The 8,953-nt window shown below is 46.3% G+C and overlaps 1 pseudogene; it reads right to left on the reverse strand.

The window, feature by feature from the left end:
- Window positions 1-8,953, reverse strand: part of LOC133132589 (actin-binding LIM protein 3-like) — an 88,940-nt pseudogene that overhangs the window by 18,091 nt on the left and 61,896 nt on the right.

Consider the following 8,953-nt stretch of genomic DNA (forward strand, 5'->3'; position numbering starts at 1 on the left):
AATCTTTGTACTTAAGGAAATCATTTCCCACTTTGCCCTGGAAGAAGGACACAAAGGAACAGAAAAGAACAGAAAAAAAAGAACAGATGAAAGACGTGAAGCTGCGGAGACAAGACACACACACAGAGGTTTGATCGGCCGCAGGCTGCTGATTGGCCCGCGTGAATTGATCAAAGGCCTTAATTGGTTGCCCCTTAATCAGGTTCCCATGGTGAACAGTACCATTTCATATGGGAGGACCCAAACAGCCCAGAAAGAAAACTGAGCTCATCAGCACCCTGGAGGCAGAACGGGTGAGCCTTGAACCCTGGTCTTCTGTATGAGGGACAATCGCAGGAATTACAAAGCCAAATCTGCTGGGAGGCAGAGCTGCCTTTTCTGGAGGCCTCTTTTACGAGGCTGTTCTCTTTTCTTTTTTTCCCTTGATTTAGAAAACAAGCAGGCATGAGATTACAACGCAAGACTACCCTTCTGACACGACCGTCTGCCCCAGGGTGCTGTTGAGGGCAAAAATATAGCTAACTGAAAACTGCATTGAGCTCAGCTGACGCCCAGCAGGGGCTTAAACATCATTGATCCCTTAAAACACAGAATCTCATCAGGATTCCGGCACAGACACAAAATGTAACACGAAACACTTTACATACATTACATTAACATTAGGTACAGCATGAATAAACCAGAGACGTGCATGCTAACAACATCGGACGAGATCAGAACTCAGAGACAACAGGAAACGATGTGTTACTGAGCCTTAGACGTTGGTATGATTACAGTGTTCATGTTAGTGGACTATTCGTTTAAGAACGCAAAACACAGGGTACAGATGAACAGAAACTACACAAAAAACCCACTTCATCAGCACACTGCTGATATAAGCACAGGAGGCTGTCTGGGTGTCTCAAGTCTAACAAAGGGGGATGGGTTTCTCCCTGCCAGGGTCTGACAGACCCTCTCCCACCTCGCACAAACCAGCTACAGACCGCGGGGAGACGTGAGCCTGGCGCCAGTGCCCATGTGACGTGATACTCACGCAGAAGACCCGGTTCGGAGAGCCGATGCTGGAGCCGGGGGGGGAGATAGACGTCTCCGAAGTACGCCTGTGCTGTAAGGGGGAAGAAAATGGCAGAGGTCAAAGGTCGGAGGTCAGCGGTTTGTCTATGGACCTGATAGTAACTTAGATTCTCATTAAGAGCGTGATTCTCTGGTCTTAATCTCAGGAACCATATATTCTGCTATGCTGAAACTGACACTACAGGGAGCATTCATTATTTTTGTATTTTCATACTTTCACTGCAAAATGGTTTTGTCATCTGAGAAGAAATGTAGTCAAATAAAAAATAAATTCCAAAAATACATAAATACATAAGGAAAATACATAAACCTCAAAAAAATGAAATACCTTTTTCCTGCCAGGTCTCAGGGGGATACATACTGTCCTTGCTGGTGAGACTTGAAAGCTTACCTTTAGCTTCCTCTCTGTCCGCGAGACCTGTTTGCACTGTGGATGCCAGACCTCAGAACCTGTAACACAGAAAGAAGGCTTCAACACCATGAGCCATCCATCCAGAGGATTTAACCCTTTAAGGTGTGATGTCACAAATATGTGATTGGAATGTCCAGTGAAGAACATTCTAATGCTGATGTAACAATCATTACTGGTGGTAATTGAAAACTGGTAATTGAGTTCTAGAAAACTGACTTGGAATTTTGAGAATACTCTAGAAGTTTTTCTACAGGACAGGATATTAAAAGCTGAGATATTTCTTATTTGAAGAGCAAGGCGATTTCAGCTGCCCTTGTGTCTAAACCAAACAGGCATGTCTGGAGCAGAAAGGACACGGTGCTGCACTTCTCCAGGGGAATTAATCTGCCTGGTCTGGCTCTCCCTGCCCCTGGAGAAGGGTGGTGGGGACTGACTGATTCATCAATAAGCGGGATATCTCTCTAATGCATTAACTGCCATAATGAAGAGATCTCACACAGACAAAAGAAACGCACACACGCGCACATGCACACACTCACAGTCATGCACACACACTCATGCACACATGGATGCACACATATACACTTACACACACACGCATGCACGCACATACAGACACACACTCTCACACACACACGCACACACACACAGTCATGCACACACACACACACACTCATACACACACACACACACACACTCATACACACATGCATGTGCGCACACACACACACACACATACACACTCACACTCACACACACACACGCACACACACATGAATACCAAGGAAAGAAAGTGATTTCCTCTGTTCCTGGGGGGGATGTTCAGTAAATGTTAACAGTCAGTAAAGCCATGATTCATACCCATGAAGTCACAGAAAATGATAATGAGTTGTTTTCTGTTTCTCAGTATCCTGTCCTTGCCTAAGGCGTACTGTTGTTTGTGGCATAACGGTTTGATCTCATAGTCTACAGGGCATTGTGGGTAATTGGTGCTGAATCCTACATTAATATGGGGGTGGGGGTTTGTTTCATTGTAGCACTGAAAATGAAAGTACATTTCATGATAACATAAACCTAACCAACCAAGATAACCTACCTAGTGCTAAACAAACTGTCAAAGTCATTTTACTGATAGCTGTAAAATCAAACACCATTATCTGAGTCAATCTGACTGCCTCAGTAACAATTCCCACATTACCAAGAATAATCCATATTTCAGAACACATACATGCTTCATGAAATATTTATAACAGCACCAAAGTCACAATGCACTGACTTTGACAGCTAATGAAATAAAGTAATTTATTGAGGATGCCAGAGTGTTGATAGCGAGATGATTTCTTACAAGGTTCCAATATGAAATGCTGAGAAGCGAATGAGCACACATCATTCCTCAGTGAGCCCTTTTATTTTATTTTTTAAATATATTTTTATCTGATTTTTTCCCTTTTTTTCTCCCAATACGGTAGCCAGTTGGACCCAGTCTGATTCAATTAGTGCTAGTATTAGATACACCGCCTGCACCCCGTCCCTCAGCAGCCCGAAGGAGAGCGACACACCTTCTTCAAGCCGTCTCGCCACATGCTGGTAACCATGATTCCGAGGCGCCTGATGTGCTTTTTGTGCGGCGATCTACTAACCCTGCCAAGTCTCTCCCCCTGGAGCAGCGAGCCAATTATGCTGCTCCACGTGAGCCGGCCAAACTTGGCTTTTTGGCAGGACCGAGAATCGAACCCCGGTCCCCGCAAGTCTGCTGCGTCTTAGCCTGTTGCGCCACCGCGGCTCTGCAGCGAGCCCTTTTCATTGGACAATTTATTTTGGGGGTTCCTTTTGATTGGACTGCTTCCTCAGCAAGCCCTTCTAATTGGACTGTGCTTAGCAACAATGCACATCAGCAGCTTCCAGCCTCGTTGTTCTATTAAGGGCTTCAGAGCACTTCCACACAGCTAATGATGTTCTGGTGATAAGGCCTGGCTTTAACACACCGGCAGGGGAAAAAACTCCAGTGAATCTGTCACAGCCGTGCAGGGTATTCAGTGTTAAACAGCCGCTGTGGGTTCAGCTTCACAGTGTGCAAAAATACCACTCCGATCGATCGCGGCGAGGTTGCGAGTCTGTTAATATAACGGCAATCTTCCAGAGGGCCCGCTCCAAGGACCTGATGAATTACGGTTTACAATACCACTGGGATTTAGCCTTGTGTATTCTCCGATCGACAAACAGCATTTCAGCCAAAACAGAAGAAAGAATACTGATTCGAAATAGACCAGGATCCGGACAGTATGTGCATATGTTCCTATTGAGTCTTGGCCTTTGCTTGCACCCTTTTGGGTATACCAAACTAAAAGATAAACCCAACAGAAAAATAGCTCAGTTACCCTGGTGACAAGCATGCAGGGAAGAAGATAACTTCCGCTCCACTATTGGTGGAAGCAGACAGCAGGTAGGTGTCGGAAAGAGGAGGAGGAGGGACATTTAACCCTATGAAGAGTCAGCTTTTTGGAATGTTTCACAAAAGTAGAAGTAAATTGTTTTCAACTGTCATTATGATTGTTACATCAGTATTAGAATGCTCAGTTAGGAACATTCTACCATGCTTAAGTTGGTGTTCTAGAACTAAACTGCCTTCAGTTACCATAATAATTGTTACATCAGCATTAGAATGTCCAGTTAAGAACATTCTAGAAAGAAAAGAAAAAATACTCAGGATCAAACAACATCCTCAAAATTTAGCCACATTTGCCACTACTGGAAGAGGAGAAGACCCAGCTGTGAGCTGTTACAGATGTAACAGAAATGGCCCTATACCTTCCTCCAAAAGCCCAGTTCAGACCAAAGATTTTCAATACGACAAAACCATTTTTGATGCTGGCACTTGCCATTGCAGGAGATTCAGCTTGTCTAATCACAGGTGGCCAGATTCATGGTGCACGCAGGTGGCCAGCTGCAGCTTATTGCATTGCAGGTCGTTTGGTCAGAACTGGGCTTAAAGACACAGTTTCTTCTCTCTGTTCCTCTCTGAGCCCTGCCTCGCTGGCCTTCACCTGAGCCGACACAGCTCTGGCATCGCGTGTTTGCCCGCGCAGCCTCCTGAGGCAGCGTCCCGCTCACCTGTCAGGTACATCTCCTCCCCCTCGGTGAACATCATGTTACAGCGGGCACAGCGGGCGCACGAGGGGTGGTAGTGCTTTCCCCCGGCCTGAGAGAGGGAGGGAGAGAGGGAGAGAGGGAGAGGGATAGAGAGACAGGAGGGAGAGAGAGGGAGAGAGGGAGAGGGATAGAGAGAGAGAGGAGAGAGAGAGAGAGGGAGAGAGGGAAAGAGGGAGAGAGAGAGGGAGAGAGGGAGAGAGAGGGGGAAAGGGGGAGAGAGGGAGAGAGAGTGAGAGGGAGGGAGAGAGGAGGGAGAGAGGGAGAGAGGGGGAGAGAGAGGGAGAGGAAGGGAGAGAGAGAGAGGGAGAGGGAGGGAGATAGAAGGAGAAAGTGGGAGTTAGGGAAGAAAAGAGAAAACAAATTCATGATACTTCATTTCATCTTTATTTCATGCAGACTTTTCACATTGGACACCCGTTGAATAAGAGGAAAAGGAAGGAGGAGGAAGATACAAAAGAGAGAGAAGAACAGACAGTGAGGAAGCAGAGAAAGAGACAGAGACAGAGAGAGATTTGTTAATAAAGGAAGATGGAATTTGAAGTCACTCAATTATGTCCAGTCAGCACTTCGTGTCTATTCTGTCGAACAAGCCGTCAAAAATTGAGAAGAAAACATCGACAATATTGAAATGTAAAGAGAAAAAAAAGCATTTGTCTACACAATGCAATAAAGACTAAAGGGGCTGTCTATCACGTCCGGCTGTAAGAGAGAGGACTAAAGGGGCTGGCAGTCAGCCCAAAAAACAAACAAACATTAATCCCAGGTTTATTTATGACTTCAAAATGAAACTGGGAATAAGCGATGCTTACACCACTCGGCACCTCACGCCCCGGTTGGAGACACACGCACCACAACCACGTATTTGCTTTACCTCACTGCGCTCTTATCACACCATTAAACAAAATCTATTTAAGAAATCTCCCCGTACACCCCAAATCCAGGCTACAGTGGGAGAAACCACTTATTCTTGCTGAAACATTTTGTTCCTGTCATTCATTATTATGAATTATACTATTCAATAATTATTTGCTAACATTGTGTTGTATCAATTAGCTAACAAGCTACCGCAAATTATTATTTTTATGCACAGCACCGGGTCCAATTGCCACCAGAGCTGAAGCCTGGGAGTCATTCGCAATGCTAACTGAGACTGCTGCTACTAGTTGCTAACCCGTTCAGAAATCCAACATGATGTTGATTTGTTTGACTTCAGTTTGTCCAGTGGGTTTAACACTGTTCCACACAATCAGAGTTGGCTTTGCGCAGGTAGGTCAAACAAGAGAGGCGACAGCTCTCTAGAAGTCATTTCAAATTTTTTCCTCTCAATGTTCAGACAGCAATGTGCATCTCTTTTGCTGGCCACATCACACCAGTTCTCTCTCTCCTTCAGGTACGCAGGTACGTGCTGTCAGACATGTTCACGTCAGGCAGACCACAACAGCGCATAAAAAAAGCCTCCTATTTTTAAACCTCTGGTTGTGTGGAGCCTGAACACGTTTAGAGTTTTTCATTTGCTCTCAGCATGTCCACAGCGCTTACGTTGTTAACAATGTCGGGATGCTGTTGATGTGGTGTTGGTGAGATGATAACTAATGCATTACATTACAGCTATTTAGCCAGTGCTTTTATCTAAAGAGACTTACAGTTGATTAGACTAAGCAGGGGCCAATCCCCCAGTGGGGTTAAGGGCCTTGCTCAAGGCCCAACAACTGCACTGATCTATTGTGGCCACACTGGAGCTAGAACCACCAACCTTCAGGGGTCCCAGTCACCTCAGCCTCTAGGCTACAGCTGCCCCCTGGCAGGGCCTTTCACAAAGCAGGATTACTGAGTTAGCTGGATAACTGCACTGAGTGAAACCCACAAAGCAGGATTACTGAGTTAGCTGGATAGCTGCACTGAGCAAAACCTAGAAACCTAGCTCTTTTTACTTCAGTCCATAATAAGGAGGGTTCTGGGTTTTAGTGCAGTTATCCAGCAATCCTGCCTAGTAATACAGGCCTGTGGTTTATCAGGCATCTGAAAGTTCTTTGGTTCTTGTGCAGGGAGACATATAAACTACAGCACAGTGATATATTGATATTTAATGTGCACTGGAAGCAGAGTGGGGATCGCGTGGCTGAGAGAAATTGAATAACACCACAATACTTGTGAAATTATTCATGCAGAGTAAATTGCCACTCTTACAATCTACAAGATACACATTCCTCTGCCCATTTTCTGAAATTGAGACTCCAGCAATCGAGCAATCAAATGAAACGTGCTTATCGGTAACACTGACAAGGGGAAAACGCCACCCGAGATTCCAAATCGTTACTCCCACCCCACCCCACCCCCCCGTGAGTCCAGTTGCTATGGACGCATTAACCCCAAACCAGCTTTGGGAGATCTTCAAGAAGTATAGGACAAAAACACATACTCCCCTAAACCCGCTACACGGGTGGGGGAGGGGTGGACAGGCACCACCCGCAGTGTAGTGGTTGGGGGGGCAGCGTGTAGGAAAGCATGTGAGGGTGAGAAAGGAGAGATAAAATGTAAGGAAAGGGAGATAAGGGGGGAGAAAAGGTGATCAGGAAGAAAGGAGAAGTCATTAAAAAGAGAGATAATGAGCAATGAAGAGAGAGGAAGTGTTAAAGAGATATAAAGAGTAATAGAGTGAGAAGGAAAGATAAAGAGTGATAAAGATTGATAGAGTGATAGAGTGATAAAGTGCAATAGAGTGGTAAAGAGAGAGAGAGAGAGAGAGTTGCAGTCACCATTGTAGTTATACCAAAACAGAAAGTCAGCATCATTAAGCCCCTCTGCCCTGATAGCCCACAGTCTGATAAACCACAGACACGCAGTACGACCGTCACTGATCCTGCTGAATGTGTGCACAGCAAGCAGAGGAACGATAGAGAGGCAGATACCGTACGGACCCCGGCAGACATTCAGAGCCAGTTTAGCCTGTCTTAAAGGATGAGGACCATAGGATGAGAAATCCTCGAGTCTTGAGAATTACTTGGAGGAACAGTTTGAAAATCATGAAATAAAAAAACGAAATGGGAAAAAAAAACAGGGTTATAAACATTCTTCCATTACTGAAACTGGATCTCCGGGGACTGAATGCCTGACTCATTATGAAACAGGCGTGTGTGTCTGAAACACACCTTCACCTGCATGACCTTGGACTCACCTCCAGCACCCTGCCGCTGATGTACTGTCGCAGGTCTCGCACCTGATGCCAAACTGGCGTGGTAATCAGCCTCGCAGTACGGGACACCATCCCTAAAAAGCAAAAACACACAGGGGGGGTCATCAACAGAGGGGGCCATTTAAAGCCCAGCAAGTGCAGGGTTATGGCCAGGGGAGTTCAATCTTGTCTGAAAATGGCCGATGTGGATTAGACCAGTAATAAGGCACCTGATTGAATTTACCAAGACCTTGATTGAAAACCGTGATTACTAAATCAGTTGAATCTGGTGCTAATCCAAACCTAGCAAAGTGTACCTCATTCAGCAGCTAGAGCAGGGCTACCCAACCCTGTTCCTGGAGATCTACCATCCTGTAGGTTCTCACTCCAGCCCTAACAAAGCACATCTCATTCAACAGCTAGAGATCTCATTGAGCTGCTAATAGGTAGAATCAGATGTGCTAAAATGAGGGTTGAAATGAAACTTCCAGGACCTCCAAGAACAGTTTTGGGAGCCATTGCACTGTGCTGTAAAACTGAATTTAACAGAGGGGATAGATAGAGAGTGGGTGGGTGAAAATGAGGTGTGGTTAACAGGAAAAGGCTGGTGTGGATTAGTGAGTAGGAGATGGGGAGGGGTACGATGGTTCAGGGACAGGGGGACAGAGGAAAGAGAGACAGGGGGTGGGTGGGAGAGAGTAACAGTAAGAATGGAGGCACAGGGGTACCAGGGTACAGGGAGGTGACAGTCACACGGTCCCAGGGAACGCACTTGCTGATGTACTCCGCGGTCAGCACGGTGTTGCAGGTCTGGCACTTGAAACAGCTGACATGCCACTGCTTCTCCAGAGCCAGGAGAGACTGGCCATGTTTAATCTCCTCCTTACAGCCCGCGCACTCTGTACCAGAGAGAGAGAGAGGAGAGAGAGAGAGTGGGGGGAGAGAGAGGGGGGGAGAGAGGGAGAGGGGAGAGAGAGAGGAAGAGAGGGAGGGAGAGAGGGAGGGGGGAGAGAGAGAGGAAGAGGAAGAGAGAGATGGAAGAAGAGAGAGGGGGAGGGAGAGAGAGGGAGAGTAAGAGAGAGAGGGAAGAAAGAGGGAGAGAGGGGAGAGAGAGAGGGAGACCAGGAGGAAGAGGGAGAGAGAGG

The sequence above is a fragment of the Conger conger genome, chromosome 7 (assembly GCF_963514075.1).
Source record: "Conger conger chromosome 7, fConCon1.1, whole genome shotgun sequence".
NCBI lineage: Eukaryota > Metazoa > Chordata > Actinopteri > Anguilliformes > Congridae > Conger > Conger conger.